Source organism: Pleurodeles waltl, chromosome 3_1 (assembly GCF_031143425.1).
Source record: "Pleurodeles waltl isolate 20211129_DDA chromosome 3_1, aPleWal1.hap1.20221129, whole genome shotgun sequence".
Lineage (NCBI taxonomy): Eukaryota > Metazoa > Chordata > Amphibia > Caudata > Salamandridae > Pleurodeles > Pleurodeles waltl.
The window spans coordinates 1,939,808,113-1,939,835,483 of record NC_090440.1 but is presented as its reverse complement, the minus strand read 5'-3'; the positions used below and the strand labels follow the sequence as shown (position 1 = coordinate 1,939,835,483).

Sequence of the window (27,371 nt, the reverse complement as noted above, 5' to 3'; positions counted from 1 at the left end):
GCTCGGGGGTTTCTCAGGGCTTCAGCAGAATCAAGAGTTGTAGCCCTCGATCTTCATAGAGGTCATGGCGAGGGTCTGTGCTTGCTGACATATCAAGCAGAGAATGCTGCTCTGGTCTGCTGAGTGCCGTCTCTTCCTGATGTTACAAAGCAGTGTAACTTGTGTTCATATTCAGGCCATCATTGACATGAATCCACCGCACTCTCACACTCCACTCAGAGGCCATTTGGAATGTGTCTGCACATACCCTGCCTTTGCTGTGTGTGAGAGAGAGAGAGGAAACGCAGGCTGCTGGTGTTGCTACTGTTCTGTGGAGAGGAAGGAAAGCTTGCACTCTTGTTACACCTTTGTGTGGTTGAGGGTGGAGCGTGGAAGGGCATACACTGTTGCTGTCCGTACGTTACTGTTCTATATATGTAAAGGAAGCTTTCGGGCTGTGGCATGTGCTGTACCTGTTCTGCATGTAATGAAATGTCCAGTGTTGCCCCTTGTGATCCACTTTACTGCCTCTTTAGCTCTCTATCCTGAGCCTGTTCTTTGGGTTTGGGAAGCTTCCACTGATGCTGCCCAGGCTTAGGCCTATGAGGTGCCCAGAGGTGCTCTCAGCTGTCCCAAGAACAACGAGGCAATGCAGGATGCCTTGAAACCCTCCTTGGTTTGACACACAGATCGTATTAATTAAGATACAACACAAAACATTTCTAGCATTTCAAGAAATCATTCATGACAAATTCACACGCTTAATTGACATCAACACATATAACTGCAAAGGTGCTGCAAACCATAAGCCTATCTCCAGCTAACCTAACAGAAACAATGATTCTAACCTACATAAAGTACTTACATATTCCAGGAGTAGACTTCACAGACGTAGAGCCAGGCTCCCCTTTCCCATTCCGTGCAACCTTCACATGCGTGAAACCATCCATATCTATTGGAAGTGATCCTAGGCACCACCCAAGTGAGCATCTCAGAAGCCCCATGTCCCCACCACTCGCACCCACGAGCCCCCCGTGAATAAATTATTGCCTCGGAATGAAAATGCAGAGAGACACTTCAGCGCCATCATGAAATCTAGTCCCTTACCGATTACAAATCCTGGCTTCGTTAAGCAGCTAGCCTTCCCCACCACAAGGGCTCCTGAGTCCTCAGTCACATCCGGGCTATGCCTTAGGAGAAGAGAGTCAAGGCAACCCACAGATGGCTTTATAAGCTTACCTGATCCCATTTTTGTGACCCAGACCCGACACCACAAATCTTAAACTCCTCTTTCTGTGATCTCTGAGACGACATGAACAGGAGGTGGCCAATGACCGTTTGGGTACCGCGTTGTTGAGGTAGGGCAAGCTGCAGGCCCCAGGGCACCCCAGGCCTAATTTCATGTCCCCTAATTCAGGAGTCAGGGCACAAGTCGGGGTTGAATCCCGATGCATGGACTCCCCACCCTATTTTTAAAGAGTAGACTCTGTGCATTTTAGAAAAAGGTAAGAGGTGTCAACTTGTGCCCCAGCACAGCAGAGGTAGCATACCAGCCGCTTTCATTTACAAACACGGTGCACTGTAATCTGGCTTCAGAGTAAGTTGTAAGCCCTCCTGCTGGTAGCATCACTTTAATTTCTGAGAAAAGCCTACTAGGTGATTATCTTTAGATGCCTTATCTGACAGTTATTAAGAAATATCATACAGTGAAATCTTCTATCCTATAGAGAACTGCAGATTGGAGTGCTTTTGTGCTTTGAAGCTGATCAAAGAAAACTAGCAGAAAAACAAGCATAAGTAAACAACAAGTTTGATCACCTTACAGGCTCAAGGGGAGGGTGAAGTGGGGAGGTAGCTGGATGATGCAGGCTGGGACCAAGCAATTTCTCTCCCATTGGCAGTATCCCATAACATCTGCTATTTAATGATACAGTTGTATATTCTTCACAGAGCATACTGAACCCTGGAAAAGATTAACGGCTTCTTCCCAGTAGCGTACTCACTGTGTAGTGTCATCTTTCCAGGGTTGACATGTATGACATGTTGGCGTGCCATTCGCGTGCCTGCTGGACATCTGTTATGGATCTCTTACATCATTTTTCGGAGTGCGGTGATGAAGGCAGCTGGAAGGCTTGTGCTCTTGGCCTATTCTCACACCCTAAGATGGAGAAGGCTATGTCCCTTTTCCTAGATTTAGCCCTTCAGCTAGTGCTGCATCCCATAACATGCCTTTGGAAAGCACGCACTCACCCAGCAACAGCTGGCTGGCATCGAATGGTCCTATTTTTTGGGGTGATTCGAAGAGAATACTATTTTGGAGTGAGGAGGCAAGAACATTCCTACAGTTAGGATCGGCTCTTCATGACCTTTTGCATCCAAGATGAAGACAACACACTTCCTCCTTATGCTCACATCCCTTACGGTGCCCCCTCTTGTGACGCAATCCTCACGCTCTTCCTCTTAGCATCCATCGTGCAAGATGCTCTGACCCGCCTTATTAGTTGGCCTTCTGGAAGTGCTGGGACAGGCCAGTGTACATGGTCCAGGTTCTGTGCTGCAAGCTGTGATCACCCAGTCTCGTTTTCCTTTATTGATCACAGTTCTACTGCCTGGCTATAATCTCACTGTGCTACTAAGAACAGTGTCTGGGGATGTTTGTTTCCATTTGTTTATGTAACTCATGATTACTGTTGTATATCCCTTCTAGTTACCAAGGGAGGATTCCTGGCACAAACGGATACACGACCCTAGTGGCTCCAGGTTGATTATATCGGGGGCACTACAGAGCTATACCCAGCTGTCATGATATCACGGACTATCCAAGTGTACTTCACTTCTCCAGGTGACACCGTCGAACATAAAGTTGTTCTGTAAAACTTAATTTCTATACAGTATACTGACCCCCGTTGTACTGTGTGCCGTACCTACTGCTAACAGTTTAAACAGCAAAATACACCAGAACGTTATGCTTACTTTCTAAACACTGTTTAAAAGCTAATCCTGAGTTCTGCACGTTCGATAAAAATAGTTTTCCTTTCAGCCATTTCTAGGCTTACTTACTGAATTGTAGAAATACATACTTTTTATTTATAAAAAGTTAAGTAAGTCAAAACTCTTTCTTTTCAGAAAACTTGTGCGCCTGTGCTCTGGATTCGTGAAATCAGATTAACACCACTTCACTATGTAAAAACCAGTGAAGGTTTTTTGTTAATGCATGATTTAGTATCTAATCTTCTAAGTGTCTTGAAGCGTGGTTCTCAGACATCAGGCGCTCAAAAACACACATGCAATGACAGATGTTCTCCAGTTCACGGCCTGCCCTTTTAACGTGGTTATTCAGCTTTTTCTCCGTCCCCTCCGTCGTCCCATGACTTTCACGTCGCCGACGTTATAACTGTAATTTTCAGTAATCTTCCCTTGCTGCCTGGTAATCCTCGCCCGCTGTGAGCCATCCGCGTTTCCGACTACGGGCAATTTCTGAGGCGTGTCGCACCTGGACGAGGCAGCCCCGTCCGGCACAATTTAATGGGATGTTTCTAATCTCACACCTGCCTCGTGGCATTCTGCCTCATGGGGACTTCTCTGCGGGGACCTCACATCCCGGGTGTTTTCCCATCCCGAATCAGGAGGAAAGAGTCGCACGATTTAATGCACAAGTCTCTCGCTCCTCAAAATATGTCTCAATTTACAGATCCTCCCAGGATTGCTGGGAGCTTGCCTGCTCAGAAGTCCACAGCACTGCCGATATCTTATTAAGTTCTTTCCTTGGTTTTACAAATTTCTAAATCCAATTCAAAACATATATGTATTCAGGGGTGTTTGTGATGTTAAAACCCCCCTAGTAAAAATATTTTCTGGAAAATAGTTGGGTACAGATGCTTTCAGTTGGGTATTGTGGGGTTACTATCAAACTTCACAAGAAATCTTTACATGAACACAGACAAAAACGCACAAACACACTCTTCCTCTCTGCTTTGAAAATGTCCAAAAATATTGGTTGTTTTACAAAATATTGTATTTTCTTCTCCTAGTACCGCTGCCAATCTGCATGTATTTTCCTTTCCACTGCCCCTTTATTCCCTCTGATGTGCCCTGCTTGTCGTATAATGTATTTTAACATTGCATGCCAGCAGGATTGGTGGGAAATCTGAAGCTCACCCTCCCCCCAGTCTTACTGAGCAAGCTACGCCCCTGTATGTATTGAAAGTTCAGTATACTCGCAGCCAGATCGTGCCACAAAAATAGGCCCAAAACTGATGAATGGCATAGATTTTCCACCCTGCCTTGGATCAGGGGTTTGTGTAGTCGCTTTGTAGAGGTTAACAGCAGGTAGTGGTAGGTAATATATATAGGTATCATGGTTGCAGTTAGTATAGTTTCATAGTATTGTAAGATCTTACACCAGCATTGTAATGTCCAAAAAAGCAGCGGACAATTTTTCCGTGAATTCACCCCTCAATCTCTCATCATTTTTATCTGGATGTATAGGCTCTATAAATTAATTTCTGGTCCTGGAGCTCACAGTTCCATTCTAGGGACTAGGGTTTTGTCTTGGGTGACTTTGAAAAATTCTTTGATCCCCCTGCCGAGTTTAATCAATATCAATTTCCGTAGGTAGATCTTAATGCATTAAGTCTCACCCGAACCCCCTTGTCAATCGGTCATGCATTGAGATGGCCGCTACTACCCCTATACTTGTCCCTAAAAACCTGATATCTGCCCTTGCACCATTTCAAGCAATTACAGTCTGTTACTTGGTGCTACCTTATATATTCTATAAAACACACAAAAAGTAATGGGAAGAATGCTTGCAATACCTCTAACCAATGGCAATTGCTCGGGCAGCATTTCAACCTATTGTTCTTTTACCCACCATGCCACCTCAGTTTGGACCCTACAATATGGAAATCAGGCATGACCCTGCTGCAATAGGAACAGTCCAGTCCAAACTGCCAGGCCAGGTCCTCCCTGTACCAGAACACAAGCAACCGAAGACCTGTTTTGCCCTGATTGGGGCTCTTCAGCCAGGTGTAGCTTGGTTCCAGTGGAAAAGTGGGCAAGGGATCCACATCTGGCATACCCTTGGCCACGTTTGGTAGTACATCAAACACACAAAAGGTGATGGGATGAAATCCTTGCTATAAGTCTAATCACTGGCAATCACTTGAGTAGCGTTTCAACCCATCGTTCTTTTGACCGTGATGCCACCTCTCTATGGACCCAGCCATATTACAGTGAGTGAATACAATAATGGACTAAAGCAAACTTAAAGTCATTACCTAGGCTTCAGGAAATAGAAGATCTGAGGACCATTAAGAAGTCAAAATGTATATAAGTATTATTTATGTATTATTTTTAAAGATTTTACGGCGTACATATCATACTTTCTTTGTTTACAGAATGTTGCTGTAATTTTCCTTGGGTTGTGAAAAGAATGCCCAAGAAGTACCGGAGCAGGGTGACTGACTGTAGAAATCTCACAGCTGGAGTAATTGGTTTACAAGCAGGCAATGTGGGCATGGCCAAGAAGGACTTCGGCAGGGCCAAACAGCTGGTTACTTTAGTGCAACTAACAGCTGGTTGTCTCATTGTATCTCAAGCAGCGGTCAAAGTTCATTAAAAAAGTATGGGAACACTGATGGTGAGTCCAATGGGGGGGTGGTCAGTGAATGTGGAGGCATGATCAAAGGTGTGACTAAAAAGAACAAAATATTCTCAAACTATTTTTTTTTGTTAGTCTTTCACTTTCAAGTAACTGCATATAAAATAATACACACCTTAAATGAAAAATAAATGCAAGTTAAAGTAATTAGGGAGAGCTGCACTATTTTACATAGTGAACCCTCTATTAGTTAATGCGATCACTGCTGATATCAATATTTGTAACCAGAGAGCCACAAAATTAAATTCTGGTTGGTAGAGTATAGTGACGTGCATTTTGGTGTTATGAGGTCCCAGCACTGTTAATATGTACGTCATTATTTTAAGGTTGCATTACACACAGTATGAGGTATGCTGCCACAAAGTGCACAAAACAATCTAAGATAAAAAGTGTTTCCATAATATAGATCTAAGTAATATGCAGATTATACCTAGGGTAGTTATTTTTTTATAACTGCCCATTAAAAGCAGGTGCTTCCAAGCTCACCATGTCACATTACAATACCTCTCAAAAAGAATACTGTTCAAGTGACCCCATCAATAAAAGACAATACCAGCCTCCCAGCAGCCTTTACATTTGCAAATTAAACAAATGCTCACATTTGCATTTCTTTCAGGCAGCAGGCACCCTGGCATAAGGCTTGTTTCTTGTCCAGCTGTCAGTCCTTCCCTCAGCTTCACAGCACAGGAAAATGTATCCACTTCCTCTTCAGCTGAGGCATCTCAAAAGTCAAAATTAACCATCCTGGGATGTTTGCCTTTTAACATAAAGTAAGGAACTGTTTTTGTCAAATTAAAAAGCGTATGGGCATGTTGTGCCCTTCAAATCCCACCCACTTCGACCTCTGACCCCAAACTGGAGCACTTACCGTCAAAACTATTCCCCTGCAAAACTTTTATTTACAGGAAAACGTCTCAAATTCATGAAGCAATCCTTTTAGAATGTCACACACCTCTGAAGACAGAATGTTAATTCTGCTCCACGCCCCCTCCTCCTCCTCTTGGAACACACCTGTTGCAAATCCTGACACTTTCAGTGTTCAGACTTTCCTTTTTAGTCAAAGGTATGCCAATTGCTTAAATGAGATAAACTGATGAGCCAGGAACCACAAACCCCTATGTAAACTCATTCAGTTATTCTAAAGTTTTCAAGTATGACTCAAAACTTCATTTTAATGTTTTTTTATGTTAATGTATTCATAATTCTTTATTCTGATTATATGCCACTACACATAAGCGCCTCCTCCTCACCTCTTGAATTCCACAAGAAGCTGAAGTCTTGGCTTTTTGAGTAGTCCAACTAGGGCTACTCTTCTCCAGGATACCCTCCCAGGTGATTACACATCTGCAGAACACAACATCACAATCTTTTGATTATGGTACTGAAGTACCTGCAATTAAAGCATAGTTATGTTCCTATAACGTATGTTGTTTTTCCTGTTTCTTTGGTTTGTTACTGAATATATTCTTAGTGTCTTTACTTCTAGTGGATACCTTCAAAGGATTACTTTTATGTAGCTGAGTAAACTCATAATCTGCTTCCACTCTTAAGCTATATAACACCTGGTTGTCTCTGCGATGGGTATTTCAAAGTGCCCACTGTGTACATACTTTATATGTGTTTAGGAATATATAACTGTCATAGGAACTGATATACAAAACTTGTTCCAAGATAAAGAATGACCTTTTAAATTTCATGAATTCTGAGTTCATATCTACAATGCGTATTTGAACTACTCGAAGCGCATATACTTTATTTGTGTATTCATGTATCACACCAGCATGAAAAACTCCCAGACACAATAATCCGCAAATAAGTAATATAGAGAAATTACTGGTGACCGAATCAGATATCAGTGCATATTTTTTTTAAACCCGCATAAGTTGTTTTTTTGTTCTTAAATTTCCTAAACAGGTTCAAGAGAATTGATTAACAAATGATCACTTCCAAACAAAAATACAAGACAAGATGCCTCAAATGAAAGTATAAATAGGATGCAGCTATAATTGGGTATCAATGATTGTGCATATATAATGTAAACTGTTAAGGCATTGAACCCCAAAACACCTTTCTAAAAAAGATTGGTCCATGTGATGGTTGTTTATGTATACCCACTGTGCATGAACCACAAAACCTCATGTGGACTAGTGTAAGCTTAAAATACATAAAGGCTTTTAGAATTACACATGATTAATGGAAAGTGCGCTAGGGAAATATGCCTATGTTTTTTAATATAAACTGACTTAAGGGTGATGAATAAAATAAGACAAGGAAGTGATTAAATGAAATCTTGAATCATATGTCGGCAATTTAGGATAACTGAATACATTTTCAGAAAATATTCAAAAATGGTTCAAGGGTGCCTGCCTCACCAGTTTACCTCAATATAGCTTTAACTTTGAGTTCAGAAATTGTTTTATTTCTGCACATGCAAAGTGGGGTGAGAATCATTGTGGTTTTCGGTGCTTCCTTAAATCCTGTGTAAGACCCACATTTGTTTTACAAAGAGTGATTGGGGGGTATCAGTTGTGTTGTTCATATTGGTTAGTTTCAATGCTGGGTGACCTGAGCTTCTCTAATGTTAACTTAGCTGGTTAGTAGTAATTTTTGTTGAATGAGCAATATGTTGTTAAGGCAGCGCAGATCAATTTGAACGGTCTCCACATCTTCAATGTGTGCAGCATCAATGAACTAAGCGACAGCACTTCGACTTGTACCCAGGGTATTGTTCTAACTTGCCTTCATTCAGAAGTGAGTTTTATTCCTGTTTGGAACAATTTGATTGGACTCCGGTAGCAGGGCTGTAATGTTAAATGCGAGGATTCCAGTATCTGTGATTGTGTGGCTCATTTTCACCCTGAACTTTATTGGAAAAGCAACATATGTTGGAGACTTCCACCCCTGAATAGAGAATATGTCCACCACAGCACAAAATGTCATAATAACATCATGCCTCACAAACACATAAAGCAAAGTTATTCAGTGGGTCTTGTCTTTTTTGTCACTCCACTCAGTTGTACATATGTAGTTCTTTATATCACAACCCCTGTTTGTGTATCACAGAGTATCTCATATCTCAGTTATTTAACCATTTACTTTGGTGACACTCAGAGCTGGATGTCCTTCAACTTTGCTGAGCTGAACCTATCCCACAGCTTTTCTCCACTTCTCTCCGTGACTTTCTGTTTTCATCTGCTTCTTTGTTCTTTTGCATAACACTCCTATCAACTTCACCAAGAGCCTTCAACTTCAACAAGATCCTTCGAAATCTCAGTTGACTTTCCCCCTGTTATGAAAGTTCACATTCATTATATGAATACATTCTGTCGCTTCCAATTTAGATTTTTATGAAACATCAAACCAATCGCCATCATCCTGCTCCATCATAGAAGCCTTGACTTACCAAATCTGGCTATAAACAAGCCCTCATAAGTGGTATCTACTGAAACAGAAATGTCCCGAAATAGCTCTGGAGAGCGTGTGGCCATGCTCTGTACTAGATTGTTAGGAAGGCCACAGCATGTCTCTGCAGGTTTTTGATTTTTGCCTCTGGTAACATGACAATCATGTATGTTCACAAAGGGTCTCCTGTGTAATGGTTTGAGACCCCATAGTGTATCTCTGGTGTCAGTAGAGACACATAAAATGTACCCCTTTTTGAGAGTGATTACTTTCCTCTCACCTGACTGAGACGCCTTGGCAGTGGGGGCAGAAATGATCTTAGAAAGGGATTATGCCTTTTTTGCTTGTTGCCTTCACAGGAGAAATGTCAACTGCCCTATCCGAGTAAAAGGCCTGTCTTGTCCACTTAGATAGGTCTTTTGCTCCATCTGTGTAGGCACATTGCGTGTTTGTTCTGCATTGACAAGGGTTCTCGTGGAGGGTGTGCTATGCATTTCTGCAATGGGGCAAAATGCGGTTCGGTTTTTGGACTTGAGTGTCAATGGCTGAAAAGATAGAGGATGGGAGTGAGACTGCTTAGGTTTTTTTTGCAAATTGGGAGAAGCCTTTGACCAGTCCACAGCGATGTACGAAGCTTTTTGCATGGCAAAAGCATATTGCGATGCTCATTCCCATTTTGCGAGTCGGTAACCTGGTTACCGACTTGCAAAATGGGAATGCGACTCGTAAGTAGGAAGGGGTGTCCACTTCCTATTTGCGATTCGCATCGTGATGTAAAATTGCTTTGTGACCGCGAACGCGGTCGCAAAGCAATTCGCAGTTAGCACCCATTTCAAATGGGTGCTAACCCATTCGCAAAAGGGAAGGGGTCCCCATGGGACCCCTTCCCCTTTGTGAATGGCCCTGAAAACATTTTTTCAGAGCAGGCAGTGGTCCTGTGGACCACTGCCTGCTCTGAAAAAATGAAACACAAACGTTTAATTTTTTCATTTGTGTTGCAACTCGTTTTCCTTTAAGAAAAACGGGCTGAAATACAAAATAAAAACTGCTTTATTCAAAAGCAGTCACAGACATGGTGGTCTGCTGTCTCCAGAGGGGCCACCATCCCTGTGAGTGCTGCGAATCGGATGGGGGTCGCAAATTGCAACCCACCTCATTAACATTAATGAGGTGGGTCTTTGCGACCCACTTGCGATTGGCAGATGGTGTCAGGGACACCATCCTGCATCTGGGTTTGCGACTTGCAAATTGCCAGTCGGTCAGACTCGCAATTTGCGAGTCGCAAACTCGGACTTTGCTACATCTGGCCCCTAGTAACGCATTCCTTTGACCCCTCTCCATCGACTACGTAGATGCATTGAGCCTATCCCTAAATCATCCCTGACATTACATTTTACACGAATGCTGACTCTGACCCTGACACTGAATCTTATCTAAGCTCTAACCATCAAACTAACCAAACCCCATGCCAACCCCTCTATTTTTAAGCCTACTAGTTATCTCAACCCTAAAACTAAACCTAACCCACACCTGTCACTACCCTAACCCAACCCTAATGCTGTCTCTAAAACTGACACAAGCTTGAATCCTGTCTCCGAATCTAACCCTTACCCTAATCCTGAATCAAATCCTTCCTAGCTCTTACCCTACACCTGCCCACTACCATAACACTAACCTAGTCTGGCTCCTCATCCTACACCTAACCCTACTCCTTGCCCTAACCGAACTGTCAACCTAGATCTAGGACAAATACTAGCCGTCTAGACATCTAAACCTTACAGAGTAGCTAAACCGAATCCCAGCTCTTACCCTAATCTGCTTATTACCCTAACCGTAATGTAGTCCTGCTCCTCAGCCTAAGCCTAACCCTACTACTTGGCCTTGCAGTCAACCTTGTAATTTACTTTATTTGATGTAGTAGTATTCTCCGCAGTGGTGTTTTCAAGTGGTGGATGGAGTGGTTCAGAAGTTGTGGAGATGCACCATTTTAACTTGGGCTCTGCATAGCGCTTGCTCCCACTCAAGAGGCCCACTCTTCTTATCTCAGATTGCAATTTCATTTCCTCCGCTGCTTCACTGTGAAGTGTTGTGCAAGACCATGGTCTAGTAGCCTACATGAAAAACTTTACACACATAAAAAATGTGCCCTCCCCAACTCTGGAAAATGTTCATGGCTGCCAAGACTGCACGTAATGAACCTGGAGCCATCGCCCGGTTGAGGAAGGCAAAGGCGTGATGGATTGCACACAATCTTCCTGCAGTTTTATTTTATTTGCTACCTGTTTCGAGCTGTTCCCTGGTGCTTTACCCTCCAGAAACTATAAGGCTCGCCCACGTTTGTACGGTTTCCGGAGGCTTTTTTCATTTTGCACAGCCGGTACGGCTATGGGTCGGTTAAATAGCATCATTTATCATTTGAGCCTTTCCTCGTTAAGAGGAGGACAAGAAATCAGGTCTGGGGCGACTGAAAAGAAGCAAAGCCGGAACTTCCTCGTGGTGACCCGGAAGTCTCTAAAAGGAGGGCTTTGTGGTATGGGGTGAAGACCAGGTTAATTCCTTGTCGGCAAGGGCTTCAGGGCCGCTTACCTGCTAGTTTAGAGACACTCAGCTGCAGGTGTCCACATTCACCCCCCTCATCGCTAAGAGGTTTCTGATGTTGCCGGGGGTAGTGGCAGCCTTTTGTGGTGTAGCTGCTCCCCTAGATTCATGTATGTAAAGGAACACCGCCCCCTCTCCGGCACTTCTAAATAGGTCATTAACCCAAAACATATCGAGTCAAAGGGCCTGATCAGGAGTGACCCCGAAACTGCAGTCTCTGCGCAAACCCCGAGATAATTAAGCAATAACTATCGCAGCCGATAAATTCCGAACACCGTCATGATAATTAGTGCGTCTGACACCGAGGCACGTGATCAGACACACAGCTCAGAGCGTCAGCGGCCAGCTTTCGATTTTGGAAACTTTTCCCCGTTTCACATCCAAACATGTTTTTAATGCACATTCCGCTTCTATGCTGCTGAAAACAACCACCGAGCCAACAAGACATTTCCAGGAGGAGTCGGTGCATGTCCCTAATTTGCACTTTCAGTGGCTGGCAGCGCTTGTGTTTATGATTACATTATTAACTGTTATTGTCCTTGGCTCAGGCCTCGCCGGTGGCACATGGTCCGTGACAAGAGGAAACGTGTGTTCAGACTTTCAAAATCTATCAGAAGTCGGGCATCTTCTGGGTGGCAGATGTGAGCTAAGCCGGTGCATGCGAAGCGATCAGAGCTGCAGCCATTTATGCACGAATGTGTGGAACTGGGCGGTGCTATTGTGATATAGGGCCTGATTACAACTTTGGCGGAGGGGGTTAATCTGTCCAAATGTGACAGATATACCGCCCGCTGTATTATGAGTCCATTATATCCTATGGAACTCGTAATACGGTGAGTGGGATATCCGTCACATTTGGGATGGATTAACCCCCTCTGCCAAAATTGTAATCAGGCCCGTAGTCTGTTATTTTCAGTGTCATTAAGTTGGAGCTCTGCAGGGGCTCATACTTCCTGAGATGTTCAGTCACTACATGAGGGGGACCAAAGGAACAACTTTCCGAGGGCGGCTCCTCCATAAGGGCGGAGGAGCGTCACACACCCCTGACCCGGCTAGCAGCAACCACTTGAAATCCTTTCACAAGGAAGGGATAGTAAACTGTTTATTATACCTTCTTTGTGAAAGGGGCGGGCATTTAGGGTGACAAGCAGAGGGGAGTGGTGCAATGTGTACTCCCTTCAGAGCGCATGTGTGTTTAGCTCGCCGTCTCAGGGCGGACAAACACACATGCGCACAGGACAATCTCCAGCCCAGCAACACAGTTGCTGGCCTGGAGAGAGCCTGCACAGGCTCCCAGTGTGTCTGGGAGCGCCATGGCTGGGCGCTCCCAGCCAATCCTGATGCTGCTCTGAGCAGCGAGCCTGTGCCTGTGTGCAGCGACAGAAGAGCAGCATGGGAGCTGAAGTATGTTTTTTAAAATGTTATTATTTTTAATGCTAATTAATACCCCCCCCTGCGCGCGCCGCCCCGCACCGCCCCCAGGAAATCCCTGCGAGCTGCGACTGCAACTTTCACCCACAAAGCACGGCAAAGATTCACTGCCTTTGCCTCTGTAACGTTTTCCACACCAGTGCTTAATTTGAGCCTGTGGTTCCCGTGCGAAGCACCGGCACTTAATTATCGGCACTGGGACTAGTAATAGTCCCCACATGATGGCTTTCTAATTTTGGAATTGGCACAAAAACAGTTGTTTAATACTTTTCTATATATTAAAAAAATGACTAAGCACCAGCTGCCCAAGCCTTTCTTATAGTTTTGGGCAGCCTGGAATAGTCTGAAATGTCACACTTGCTGGAGTGTCATGGTTAGTAGTCGTGGTGGTACGGTTATTGGCAGCGCTGACAGGAGCAATGGGTGGTGCAAGCTGCAGTGGCCTCCTGACAAGGCCCCAGGCACTTCTATTTGTACAAATTAAACACTGCTGTACACGAGGCTGCGATAATATGCTTTTTTTTTCTGCCCACACACTTCTTGCAATCAAAGGCCCCACACGTCTTGCCATCGAAGGGTGGGTGTCCTGCGCTTGGAAATGGTAGTACAGGTGGAGAGGAAGGTATAGTTGGGACATGAGCATGGGTCATGGGTGGAAGCTGGCAGTGGTGCTGGAAGAATTTTCGCAGTGGGGGTGCTGCCATCAATGTTATATCACTGAAGTCATAAGTATTGTGAAAAAGCCAAGCATCACATAGTGAACAAGTACAGCAAATGAGCCACGTTCATTCAGCTGGAGAGTTGCAGGGGTAGGGTATGTAGAAAGTGGTGTATTTTGGAGAACACTGGCACAAATAGTTTACTAAAGCATGGCATACAAGTGCACAGTCATTTACAGACAGCTCATTTTCCACTGAAATGGACACAAAATACCCACTGACATGCAGTTTTACTGATATAACTATATAGCGCACAAATAATGTGTGGGAATCTGGTTTCAGCAATTAATCATTTCCACATCACCAAGTACAATGACTTAATTAAAATCCTATTAACATCTTGGTTTCCATCACACTTCAGAATTACAAAAAATGTGCTTCATTTTTGCTTTCCCAACTGCTGATATATTTTGAAATATGTGTACCGTTCATTTACAGGAATTTAAATGCTGTTAGGTGTTAGAAAAAAATTACCTAAAGCCTTTTCATTCACACTTCTTGTACACAGCAAGATTGTTAGTCAGGTCATTGTACAAAATCCTTTAATTTTGAAAAAATGTTAACACCAATCTCCATATTAAAAGTATAAGTAGCAGTTGTCTGAATACATAGCCTGACGTTTGACCTTTGTCTTTGAACTCACAGCAAATGTAAAAAATGTAAAGGCATCTTTATTGCTGGTTCACCTTCTGGACTCCATGGTTAGTGCTACAGCACCCCATGCACCCTGCTGCCAGTGCTTATGGAAGCTGGGGCACTGAGAGCTACCTGAAGCCAGAGGAGCATTGCAGGGAGAAGGAAGCAGACAAAATGAACTTTTGCTTGACAAGAGTGCTAAGTGACCCTGGAGCTGGAGTCCCTGTGTGGGGTGGTTCTAAGGGTGTAGTTTCTATTGGTGTAGCAAGTGCAGTGGCACCAGGACCCAGACCTGAAAGGCCCACCAAATCCTTATTATTTCTGTATTTTATCATTTAAACAGCAACCAGTGTGCCTATTTCCTTCCCTTCACTAGTGCCAATGATACACTAATGTGACAAATCTTGCTGGAAACTGCTACGCTTGGCAGCTCTCCACCTGATGCTTCAGATGTGAACAGTTACCTGCTGTTGCTAAAAGCTGCTAAATAGGTCCTTCTCAGTAAGTTTCGCACCCTATGAATTTTAATAAATAGCTGCAAGTGACCCGACTTCGCACACTACAGTCCCTGTGTGTAGTGAGTGATACCTTTATTGGGCATTCAATGACCACCACCCAAAGAGACATTTTTAAAACAAAAAAAATGTCATTTACAAGAATTCTAGTACATGTTGCTATGATAGGTGCACAGCAATGTGTACAAAAGTACAATTAATAAAAATGCCAACATCCTCATTGCATATTTGCAGACATTGTAAACAGTATTTTATTGGTAGCACTCAGCTACCATTCAAATATTATTTTAAAATGTTTTCTATTTTCTCCTTTTTTAGCAAATTCTTCGTATTATTATTTTACTATTCAACATCCAGTTTATTTCTGTTGTGATTAATATTAATTAAAACAATCACATGGATAATTTTAGGGAGACAGGCTCTGTTACACCTGGCATCCTTGGCGTGGTCTCCCATCTCTTTTTTTTGCCTCTGCTGCCCATGTTTTGACTGTGTGATGGGCTCTGTTTTTACTGTTTGTGGTATTCTGGGCACTTTACCACTGCTGATCTGTGCTGAAGTGCAAGTGCTCCCTGTGTAAATTGTATGTGTAATTGGCTTTTTCATGATTGGCATTTGTGATTTACTAGTAAGTCCCTAGTAAAGTGCACCAGAGGTGCCTAGGCCCTGTAGATCAAATGCTACTAGTGTGCCTGCAGCACTGATTGTGCCACCCACATGAGTAGCTCTGTAAAAATGGTTCAGACCTGCAACTGCAGTGTCTGTGTTTGCAGTTTTTAACCTGCCAATTCGACCTGATAAGTGTACCCACTTGCCAGGCCCAAACTTTCCCTTTTTCTACATATAAGGCACCCCTTCAGTAGGCCCGAGGTAGCCCTATGGGCAGGATGCATTGTATGTTAAACGTGGGACATGTACTGGTGTGTTTTACATGTCCTAACAGTGAAATACTGCCTAATTTGTTTTTCACTGTTGCAAGGCCTATCTCTCTCATAGCCTTTAAATATCTCATGCCTTTAACTTTAAATATCCTTACAGTACATTTTCCCTTTGAGAGCAGACAGAGATGTTGAAGTTGGGGTCTCTCAACTCACAATTTAGAAATACATCTTTTAGTGAAGGTGTTTTTCAGATTGTTAGTTTGAAAATGCCACTTTTAGAAAGTTGGCATTCTCTTGCTTAAACCATTTGGTGACTCTGCCTGTGTGTGTATTCCCTGTCTGGGTCAGACTGACAGTTGGGCTGTTTGTGAATCCCCTCTAGACAGTGACACAAGGGAGCTGGGGAGTAGCCTGCATATCCTGATGAGAAATCCGAGCTAGAGTGGAGGGAAGAGTGGTCACTTACACCTGAATGGGCTGTGCCTGCCCACACACAGTGCAGTCTCCAACCCCCTGGTATGTGTCTGGGGCCAGGCCTGGGCAAGGCAGACTCTTGTGAACAACAGAGACTTTCCTTTCAAGTTTGCCTACTTCAAAGGCAGAAAAGGGTATAAGTAGTGGACCCAAAACCCCAGATTTTTAGATCGCTTCTGGATTCAAGAGGAACCTCTGCCAAGGAGAAGACCTGAAGTGCTGAGGTAGAGTGCTGCCCCTGCCTGTGACTGTGCTTTGTTAGGCAATCCTGCAGTTGCTGCTTTTGCCAGTGAAAGGGGACAAAGACTCGACTTTGCGGTATATTCCTGCTTGAGAAGAACCTCCAAGGGCTTGGATTGAGCTTGCCTCCTGTTTTGAAGCCTCAGGGCCACCAAATACTTCCTTTACCAGCACCTGGACTCTTTGGTGAGACTCCTCCCTGCCCTGCCAAGTGGTGCCCCATTCAGTCCCTGGGCCCTTGAATGGTGAAGCTGGTAGAAGAAGGACAGAAATCTATGCACAGGAAGCCGTGAAGGAAAATTTAGATGCACCACCTGCAACGTGACTGAAAAACGATGCGCAGCCCGCTTTGTGGCTGAAATCGATGCCCCACCTGCATAGCAGCTGGGAGATCGATGCATCGCGGCTGGAGAAACAACGCAAACACCCGCTTGCGGCTGCTGATAACGATGCACAAACCCCATGCAGCGAGGTTTTCCAACACCATGTGACCAGATTTCTCACGCATCGTTGCTGGGTGTCAAAGTCATTGTGACCCTGCACAGTTCTGAGGTGCCCTGACTGGAAATCGACGCATTGCTCTCTTGCAAGAGAGGAAAATGACGCAGCACCTACCCGACCAGAGAAGAAACAGCGTACTGCCTCACTTGCGAGTAAGAAATCAACGGATTTTTACTTTGAAAATTCATATCTTGACTTGTGTATGTTTGATTTTTGTCGTTTTGGTCTTGTTTGATTTAGATAAATACTACCTATTTTCCTAAACTGGTGTGGTGTCCATTTTGTAGTGTTTTCACTGTATTACTGTGTGTTTGGTACAAATACTTTACACGTTGCCTTTGAGATACGCCTGACTGCTTGTGCCAAACTACCAAGGGGGTGAGCAGGGATTATCTAAGTGTGTATCTCTATTGCCCTGACTAGAGTGAGGCTCCCCGCATGGACAGAGTGAAAACTGACTGCCAACCAGAAACCCCATTTCTACCAGGCTCTTTTCCCTTCCACTATTCTTCCCCAGGATGTGAATACTCCTAAGACCATTGAGATGTTCAGGTTTGTTGTGTAGTAGGCATCAGTCCTTTTTAGTGGTTATATGACTTTTCAATGCACCAAAGTCACCAATGTACGCTCTGGACCTGCTCCAAATTGTGTCCTACAGTGAAAATCAGTGTCCTGTTCGCTCATGTTCCCCACAACCTCGGTGAGTGCCTTTTATAATTCTATGTGTAGGTATGAGTTACTCTTGACATACTCCTTACTTACTAATTTTTTCCAGAACCCTGCACACACTGACCCCAGCACTCACAGCGCAGGGTTGCTAATTAAAGGGACAGCTGCATTTATTTAGTACAATTGTCTTTATTTTGCAACTATCAAATCAGTCCTATAGTAAATATATCTTCGTTCTTAGCACAGTTCAGCGGTTTCTATGTTCTTTCTTTTTTTGTAATCTCCTTTTATTTTGCAGGGGTCAGCTATTCTGGATTGTCCCAAGCAGCAAATCCTTGATGCCTACCATATACAAACCCCAGTTAAGAATACACCTTTTCTGGTTTAAACAAAAGATTAAGCACAAATTGAAACTGAAATGAGCAGTACCGATTGCCATGCCAAGAGACTGTTTGCTCAGCATGTTTTAACATAAATGCTTACCATTAAATATTTTTTCTCTGCGGCATGTTTGTTTATATAAGATGGCTATCAGTTAATGACTTCTGTCAGAGCTGTCTCTCATATTGTATGAGATGTAATCTCATTCTGAATGTAATAAATAGGTGCCATGAGTGCGGTCTTTTATGGTATACAAGATGTCCTCTCATGTTAAATATGTTGTGAGAGATGTCTCTTTGGTTTGACATTGCATATCATGCAGGACATATAGGGCCTCATTACGACCCTGGAGGCCAGCGGTAAGCTGGCGGTAAAACTGCCAACAGGCTGGTGGTGTTCTGCCAGCTATTATGACCATGGCGCAATAGCCACGGCCATATCGCCGGCCCCTCCACTATACCGCCAGGCTTTCGACCTGGCGGTCATAATCCCCAGGGCAGCGGATTATGAGTCCCCGACCGCCAGCCTGGCCACGGCGGTAAACACCACCATGGAAAGGCTGGCGGTAAGGGGGATTTGGGGTGCCCCCGGGGGGCCCTGCACTGCCCATGCAGGGCCGCCAGGCATAGCCCCATCGCACATTTCACTGCCCGAATTTCAGGCAGTGAAATGCGCGATAGGTGCTACTGCTCCTGCTGCACATCAGCATTGCCGCCTGCTCTATTACGAGCCGGCAGCAATGTTGATGTGACTTTTCCGCCGGGCCAGCGGACGGTAACACTTACCGTCTGCTGGCCCAGTGGAAAAGTCAAAATAGGGAGCCAGAAATACCACCAGCACCCTGCGGTATTCTGGCGCCCGCTGCCTCGGTTGTAATGAGGGCCATAATGTCTCTTTTTGGTGTAAATGATGCAATTTCTTCCTGGTTGTACATCAAAGTTCACTGTGTATCGTGTATTTTATGGTGTAAGAGATGCCATCACTTCTTGAGATTGCATTGAAGTTCACTGTATTTGAGATCTGTTATTGTGTAAGAGATGCCACTCACTCCAGTTGGTAAATTAAAGTTCACAGCGGGAGATTTATTAATTTAGGAGCTGATTATGGCTGCCGCTGATAATTCTGACACCTGGGCAAACTCAAGTTTGCCCCGGGGTCAGAATTACGAGCTGTGCATACTTTATCACACCCAGTAATTACTAAGGTCTATAAAGACCAAATCCGCGACTAATTTCCAGAGGTCAAATCTTCCAGACTTAAACTGGGGAAACAGCCCCTTAATAACCAGGGCCTGCAAAGTTTGCAGCAGTAATCACTACAATACACATTATTCCACATCAGAGTGAAAAAACTTGAAATAGCTGATATTTATCGAACACAATAAATTCAGAGCCACGAAGTGTCAGATTTTGTTAGGGGCGGTAAGTACTGACTACCCCTCCGGCGGCACTCAGAACCAAGACCTTATTGTCATACAGCATAATGTGCAACCATCTGTGTTCAAAGTGAGGTACAGGGTATAGCAAAATTAAAAGTCATTCATATGTTGAATTTGGAAGCAATTTGTAGCCGGTTTTCAATCAGCACGGCTACAGATTCCTCCGACTGGCGCTGTTCGCGCGCGTCGGAGGAATGCGTCTACCGTCCCCATGGCGACCAGGGGGCGGATACCGACGCCATGAACCCGGATTTCCGGGTTCCAGCAAGAGAAAAGCGAGAGGACGGACTCCGGAGGGGCGCGCAGCAGGAAGAGACGAAGGATGCGACACGGAGAGCCGAAGAAGAGGAGAACGCCGGTGTGCAAAACGGAGAAGGCACGGCTGGGAACTCCGATGTTCCCAGCCCGGAGACAGACCCAACGAAGGAAATCAGCCAGGAGGAGACGGGCATTCACCGCCACATCCCAGGAGGAACGTGGCTAAACAAGGTACGGTCCTTGTTCACAGGGCAGAACAGGAATACTGCAAAAAGGGGCGGAGGGGAGGAGAGTGAGCACGGAGGGGAAGGGCTTGGGAGGGGAACAGCTGAGAGGGTAGCCAGAATAACGGAGAAGGGCAGAAATACATGCTCGATCGGAATTACAGTATTGAGAAGTGTGAATAAATAAGAACCTACCTGGGAGCACCGAGGGTGTCCAAGTGATGTGCACCTGTTTCCATCTACTTTCACACACACACAACTGGATCTCTCTCTCTCTCTCTCTCTCTCTCGTCCTCTCTTCCAGTCTCAGTCATAGGATAAAGGTTCTCCTATACCCTGACTTACCTTCCCTTTTCGTTCCTTTCTTTCCGGTACACTTGGGTGTCCACCGGGAATCGGCGCCAGTCAGGAAAGGGACCCAGGAGGAACAACCAGAGAGACATCAAAGAAGAGTAACATACAGAGAAACCAATTTGATTTTTGCACGAATTCGTAAATAAATTCTCACTTACCCCTACTTAAGTCTCCGGGTCCTTCATATTACCTAACCCACCCCATAACACAATTTATGCACGTTTATCATTATTATAGAAAGTAGTAGATGATAAAAACAAGCATTAGCAAAGCTAATAGGTCCAGGTTTAATGCACTAATGCATGCAACGTTAGCACGTTAGAGTAAGACACACAGGAGGAAGTCATCAGGGGTGGACAGGGAGGGTTATAATAGTAAAATAGTCCCTCATGCGGTTCAATGCAAGCACTCGATTGCAGACAGAAGGATGCCCTCAAACAGCAAATAGCATTAGGTGAAAGATGAATACTTCCCTGGGCTGAGTTGAGAGATGATTGACAAAGTATCTAGACAATGGCTAAAGGAAAATAGTCAAAGAATACCAATGGCTGAAAGGGGCAGACCCAAAGCCCACTGTATGTATATTGCTAGCACTCAGTCTGTTTGACAGCTGTTCTGTCAAAAACATACCTAACACAGCTATTACATACAAGAAAATATGGAGGTCCCTGGTAGACAAGGAACAAGAATATTTAAACAATTACGTGCATTAGAATTTGAAGATACATGTATAATTACAGTAGAAAGTCAAATTTAAAAAAGTAATAATTAGTACAAGGAAACCATGCAGGTGGTGACAGGAAGGAGGGGAGTGCGATAGAAGAGGCGAAACAGGAAAGATGGAAAATTGCAGTCAAATCAGAGGGTTCCATGGGAACCAGGTCTTTAGTAGGGCCATTCCTCACACATCAAGGGAGAGCATCCCAGATTCTTCTTGAAAAGAGGGGTGGCGAGAGGTCTGCTGTTATTGCATCACAGATTACATGAACGTCCAGAGCGATAGCTTTTGAGTGAGCTATCTGGGAATGACGAGGCATAAGACTTGTAACCAGTGGTGGCTGGTGACATTTGAAAGTGGTGGGGCGTAAAGGTTTGTGACGAGTGACTTGTCGCAAGCGACCATAGCGAACAAGCCCGACTTTCACAAGCGGGATTCAGGGGGGTTCTTCCCCGTGAAAATTTTGAAAAAAGCGTAGGCAAATAGTGCATTTTTAAGTAAATTTGAGAACGCAAGATGGTCAATAAGGCAATTGTGAAAGTGTAGTTATGGCATCAATAGAGAGATTTCATATGATAATGATGTAGGTAGCTACTTATTCACTAGAACCACAGAAGTTCATAACCGGCTTTGAGATAACAATGCTGAGTACCATACAGATTTCCTTATTTATTGTTATATCTTTACAAGTGACATATACTGAGGAAATACAAGTTATTGTGATTTGTTGGACTGGACACAATGAGACAGCAAGGAATAAACATTGAAAGGCAGTATGGCACTCTACAAGGCACTGTACGTCTCATTAAGTGGGCTAAAGAAATATGATCACATCACCCCAATCCTGATAATGAAACTGCATCAGCTCCTATCGCTGGTCTACTATTTCATCAAAAGCATCTGCATCGTTTACAAACATTGCAAATGATGCAGCTGTTAGTTGTGAAGTAGTGGTGGTGGCCCAGCAAAGCCATCATGACCTGCTGCAGCACCCCTCTTATCTTGCAGTTGACAGGCAGAAAACGTTATAAAAAAATAAAGAGGTCTTTTGGATCAGATAGCAATTGAAATGAAGGCTTTATGAACCTACACAACTTATTAAGAGTGGTGATGCTAAAACATAAAACGAAGGACTCAGCAATGTCTCAAATGCTCAGTATTGAGTTTCAGAGCGACCATATGGTAAACATTAGAGAGATTGAAGTCAGGCACACACCAGTGATTTCAGTGACTGATATGTGTACAGTAGATGAGGAACAAGTGAGCAGGTCACAAACCACCAGCATTCAAGGGATGTTAGGATTAACAAGACATATTGTTTACTTTTTGTATACAAAATCAGCACATCTCTCTTTAATAGCTGCAAATTTCTCAATGCTTGAATATTTAAGTCTGGAATTCTCTTAACAAGGTCTCTCTCTCTATCCAGAGCATTGCTAAAGTGTTCAGTCCCTGATTTATACTTTTTGACTCAAACCTGCGCCAGAACGTGAAACTATGAATTATTGGCATTAGGCCAATGCCCATAGGCCAGTTATACTCAAAGTACAGCCAGGGGGGCCACATGCTTTCCTCCTGACCTTTACATGTGGCACCAAGGTCAAGAGCAGCACTGGGCTGCTGTTTACTGGACTCAGCACAAACATTAAAATGATGTTAAATAAACAGACAAGCATTTGTTCAAAGGTTAATGGAACTTAAAGAAAGGAAGTAAGGAAGGTATCCTGCACCACTTAGCTTTAGGAACACCTTCATTTTTAAAGACATCTTGCAGCAAATGTAAAAAAGTATGATAAAGTCTGTTCAAAATTCAAATAGTGCATTTCACTGACATGCAGAACCATTTCACCTTATTACATCAGATTAAATCAGTGCATTACACTCTTGCAACAATGACAATAGTATACTAAGAGGCAAGTCTGTTATGTGCACTCCTTGGGTGGCCTGGATTTCTATCATACATGAACAACATTAAAGTTTATTAAATCAAAACGCAGGAGAAGGATTTGTGCAGCACACATCCTGAAGTCATGTATTTCAAGGTCTTCATGAGAGATAATGAAGAAAAAGGAGGGAAAGTAAAAGAAAAAAATGCCTAGGGTCACACAATTTGATTAAGTGGAGAAGCTGTGATTAATCCCAAATTTTTGGTTTCACATTGTGCAACTCACGCACTACATGTATATGCCTCACTTCCCTAACATCCACTTTACAACCAACCCTTCCCTAACCACCACCACCAGCCTGCTGGTATCAATGCGGCCGTTGGTCACATCACAGACCACATTGTGTGGCCCCTGGAAAAAATGTTTGCGAGTACCCATCATGCTACAGGCTCATTTTCACATATGAGTGGTCGCCAAGCATGCTGCAGATGGCACCAGATATAAATTGATGAGGGATTGTGACGTTTACTTCCAAAAACGCACATGCCTACTTCAGGCTGGAACAACGAAACCTCCATTTATGAACCAGGCCAGTAAATAATGCCGCAAGGGGTAGAGCTGGTAATAGCAGTTATTTCTTGCACATTTAGATGCCACATAATTGGGGAATAATCAGAATCCTGTCACCATTTTCAGATCTGACACCTTTACCTTCATTTCCCAGGGTTCCTCACTGCACCACCTTCTCCCCAAAGTGATCGGGTGCAGTTACCACTTCACCTCTTATTTGAAAGTGAGCAGAAATGGTGCAGAGTGGTAAAACACAGATATTATATTCCATTCTTCACTATTAAGAATGGAATGCCAGTGTATAAATCCATACTACAGATCTTTATTGTACAGTGGAAGTTGATGTCATTTGGGGGCTGCAGAGGAGACCTCAGTTTAATAACCTATTGAAGTCCGCGGCCTTCTATCATCTTAGTAAACTTGTAAACAATTCAGTACAAATCATGCGTGAAGCCATGAAAAATGTTTCTCCTTGCTGTGCTGTGTAAAGTGCGAGGGTTTGTGAAGCAGAAAGACAAAAAAACAACAGGTCTTTACTTCTAAAAAGCAGGCGCTGACTGAGGCGGGTCCCTATCGGGCTGTTTGTCCTCACCCTAAGGATGAAAAAAAATCTTAACTCTGCAGCAATGTCACCCTGTGCTGCCTTTGATCTAACTCCAAATAGACCAGTTTTAGTTCTTTTACAGTCTCATCATTTCAGAACGGAAGCAGAAAGCCATGTTATGCAGCTAACAGCCATTGACAAATCCAATAGTCCTGGCCTGTTGTAGGTGCGTAATGTTACTGTATTATATAGCTGGATGAAATGACAAAAATAAGCAGCAAAATACCAGTTGGGCGGAACACTACGCTAAACACAGATTTTTAACTTATGTGTTTTTAAGCCAGGCCCTTAATTACAATCACTCCCTTTAGAGAGACCCCGCTCAGAGTTTCATCCCACTTAAAACCCTGACTGTAACCGTCTCTTTGAAGTTACATCAAAGCCATGAGGGATGTTACTTCTGCCAAGTTAGTTAAAAAAAAAAATTCACCATAAGGGTGAGGGAAAAAATAGCCAGAAAGGGACCATCCGGCACATGCTTTTCAGAACTGCCGGTGTTGTCTGAGCACCGGCAGGGCCCGGCCCACTTAAAGCCCTGGTTCTGCCGGATATTCTTAAAAAACGATTCGACATGGAAAGAGAGATACAGCAAGAAACGAGCAAGCCTACCCGGTGGGGGGAGGGAGGGGATCACATGGACGCAATAACCTTCTTCATGCAGTCAGCTTCAAAGGTTGTAGTCTCCGAACAAACATATTTAAATTTGTTTTCTGTACAGGACTACCATGATTTACATGGTTGCGTACATTGAGGCAGCCTGACCCTCAAACCCCAACCTTTCACAATTCATCACAGGAAGGGGTGGGGCCAGCAAAGCTTGTGTCCCCCCCCCCCCGTTGCGAGTTAAGAAAGGGTGGGGTGGCCTAAACTGCAGTGCTTGATTAGCGTGAAGCCTGTGGTGCTGCAGGGCTTCAAGACGAAGCGCCCAAAACAAACATCACAACTCTGTCTTCAGGGGCTGGAGCTCAGCACACAAGGCTATGACTTTGCCTGGCAGGTGACATCACAGGCCTCAGGGCTGTGTGAACTCCGGCCCGGCAAATGCATTAACAAGGAAGATTGCTATACACGCAAAACAAAGTTCAAACAGTCAGTGTTCACAGGGAACACGGAGAGAGTGTGTTGCATCATGTAGCGCATATGTGTTTGTAGCTTTAGTTGTTAATTTGTTTAGACACATTAAAAAACATATAAAGAAACAAATGTTATTCTTGTTGGAAAAAATTAAGGGGGCGGAGCCCCGACGCCCATGAAAGGAAACCGCCCCTGTTGTAACGGGGGCATTCCTTTTTTTTTTTCCGCCTTGCAGCATTCTGCATGACACAGTGGGTCAGTCCAATTTACACACCGGATCAAATAAATTTGAAAGACACACAGACTGTGCACATTGTTCCCACCTTCCAAAAAATAGCTACTGTCTCTTCAGTGACAAAGCTGACTCCGATCGTGCTTTATTGTATTTAATTTTTATATCAGCTTTAAATTTGGGCTATTTATTTTGCATGCACTATGGATGTCCAGTTAGACGATTGATTGTCCACCTCCTTTAAATATAGTTTATATGTGACACCGTAACGTTGCAGTTACCTGCAGTTTGAGGGCTTGGTTTCCTGGTGACTTGTTCTTGTCTCTTGCACAAATAATATTAAAATGCAGGGCACAACTAAATGGTTTGTCATTGAAAAAAAATCACTAATACAGCAGCCACCTTAGTGAATGTTGTTTTTTTTTTAGATGTTAATGCAGGCATATAGGAGCCTCATTTAAGTGGCTGCATATATGTTTTTTTTTATTTTTTTTATGTATCTTGTGGAATATGTTTGCATTACAAAAGTCCCATTCAACCAGTAAAGGGCAGACCTATTAGATTCACCTTGTTTTGATCCTGTCATGTCCCACGGGGCCAAAAAACACATCACTCACACTGGCCCTTTTAATCTGAGCTATCTGAGCCATCTGCCAGTGCCAGACATTCCAGTCCAAAACAGCCTCTTCCATACCCCTTCTTCCCCCACTCGTTCTTCATAGCCTTCCAAGCCTCTGCCTGTTTGCTGGCTACTCCGTAAACCCTGAATATTATACTAGTCTCCACGCTTAATGTAAACAGCCATTCAACACACAACAATTTGATCTGATTCCGTCACGCGACGCAGCGTAAATGCCTCCAGGATAACCATGGCAACGGTTCTCATTTAAACAGTGTCAGAGCTGAGCACGCCTGATACTGACTCAGCGTGTGCAGACATTGCCTTGTTGATGATGGTGCTCCGATAGTGCTCGGCCACTGAGGAGAAGTTTGGGCACTTTGACAAATGACTTAAGGCAAAAACTTACTGGCCTATAGCTGACTCCTGACATGGAAATGCCTGCGCCCTCGCCCTCTCTGCCTTTTCAGACGCAGTGGCCTCCTGAACACCATTGGCAAAGCCACAAGGTCTCGCCTTTTGGAACATTTGTCTTTGCCAAGGGGTTTTAGCCATGCCGTGAAGCATGGCTAAAAAATAAACTCCAAAAAAGGGTGCTATAATGTAGCCACAGAGACTGTGTCATTTGTGTACGTGTGTGCACCACATATTACGCCTTTACAACATATGCACACACATACAAAATGTGTTTTTTTTTTTATTACTGATGCAAATTGAGTTGATGAATATATGAAAAGATAGTGCCAAAGAGTTTTCTTAAAGTGGGTGGAGCAACAAGGACAGTGGGGGTGTAAGTAACACAGAGAATGAAGTCAGATGCAACATGAGGAGGGCAGACGAAGTACACACCATGGGGCAGGGAGAGCAACATGGAGCGAAGGGAAGCGGAAGCATATGGGTAGGAGAGAGTTCAACGCGGAACACGGAGAAGCAGACACGTGGAAAAGCAATGCGGGGGAAGAAGCACAAGAATAAGCACAACACGGAGGGGCGTGGCGGAGAAGCCCCTCGGCGAGAGTAATATGGAGCGCGGTGGAAGGGTGGAGTGTACCTGAGGGAGACAGGTGGAAAACCAATAAACTCTCATGGAATGCGTAATCACAAAACAGAGTCTGACAAGTCAGCAGTGGGAGGGCATAAGTGTTGAATCCATGCTCCGGTGGGAGGGCAAACTCAAGAAGAGGAAGGAAAGCCCAGACAACCAGTCAATGCAGGACTGACTATGTTTGCGGGTTGTTTTGGTAAAAGTATATGAGAACACTACATTTTCTTATCCTCACTGCACAGGAATTCAAATTGTCAAGGC

The 27,371-nt window shown here is 44.0% G+C and overlaps 1 protein-coding gene across 1 annotated transcript in view; it reads left to right on the top strand.

Moving 5' to 3' along the window:
* Positions 1-27,371, top strand: part of SEZ6 (seizure related 6 homolog) — an 823,732-nt gene that overhangs the window by 296,265 nt on the left and 500,096 nt on the right. The gene's annotated exons all lie outside the window — the stretch shown is intronic.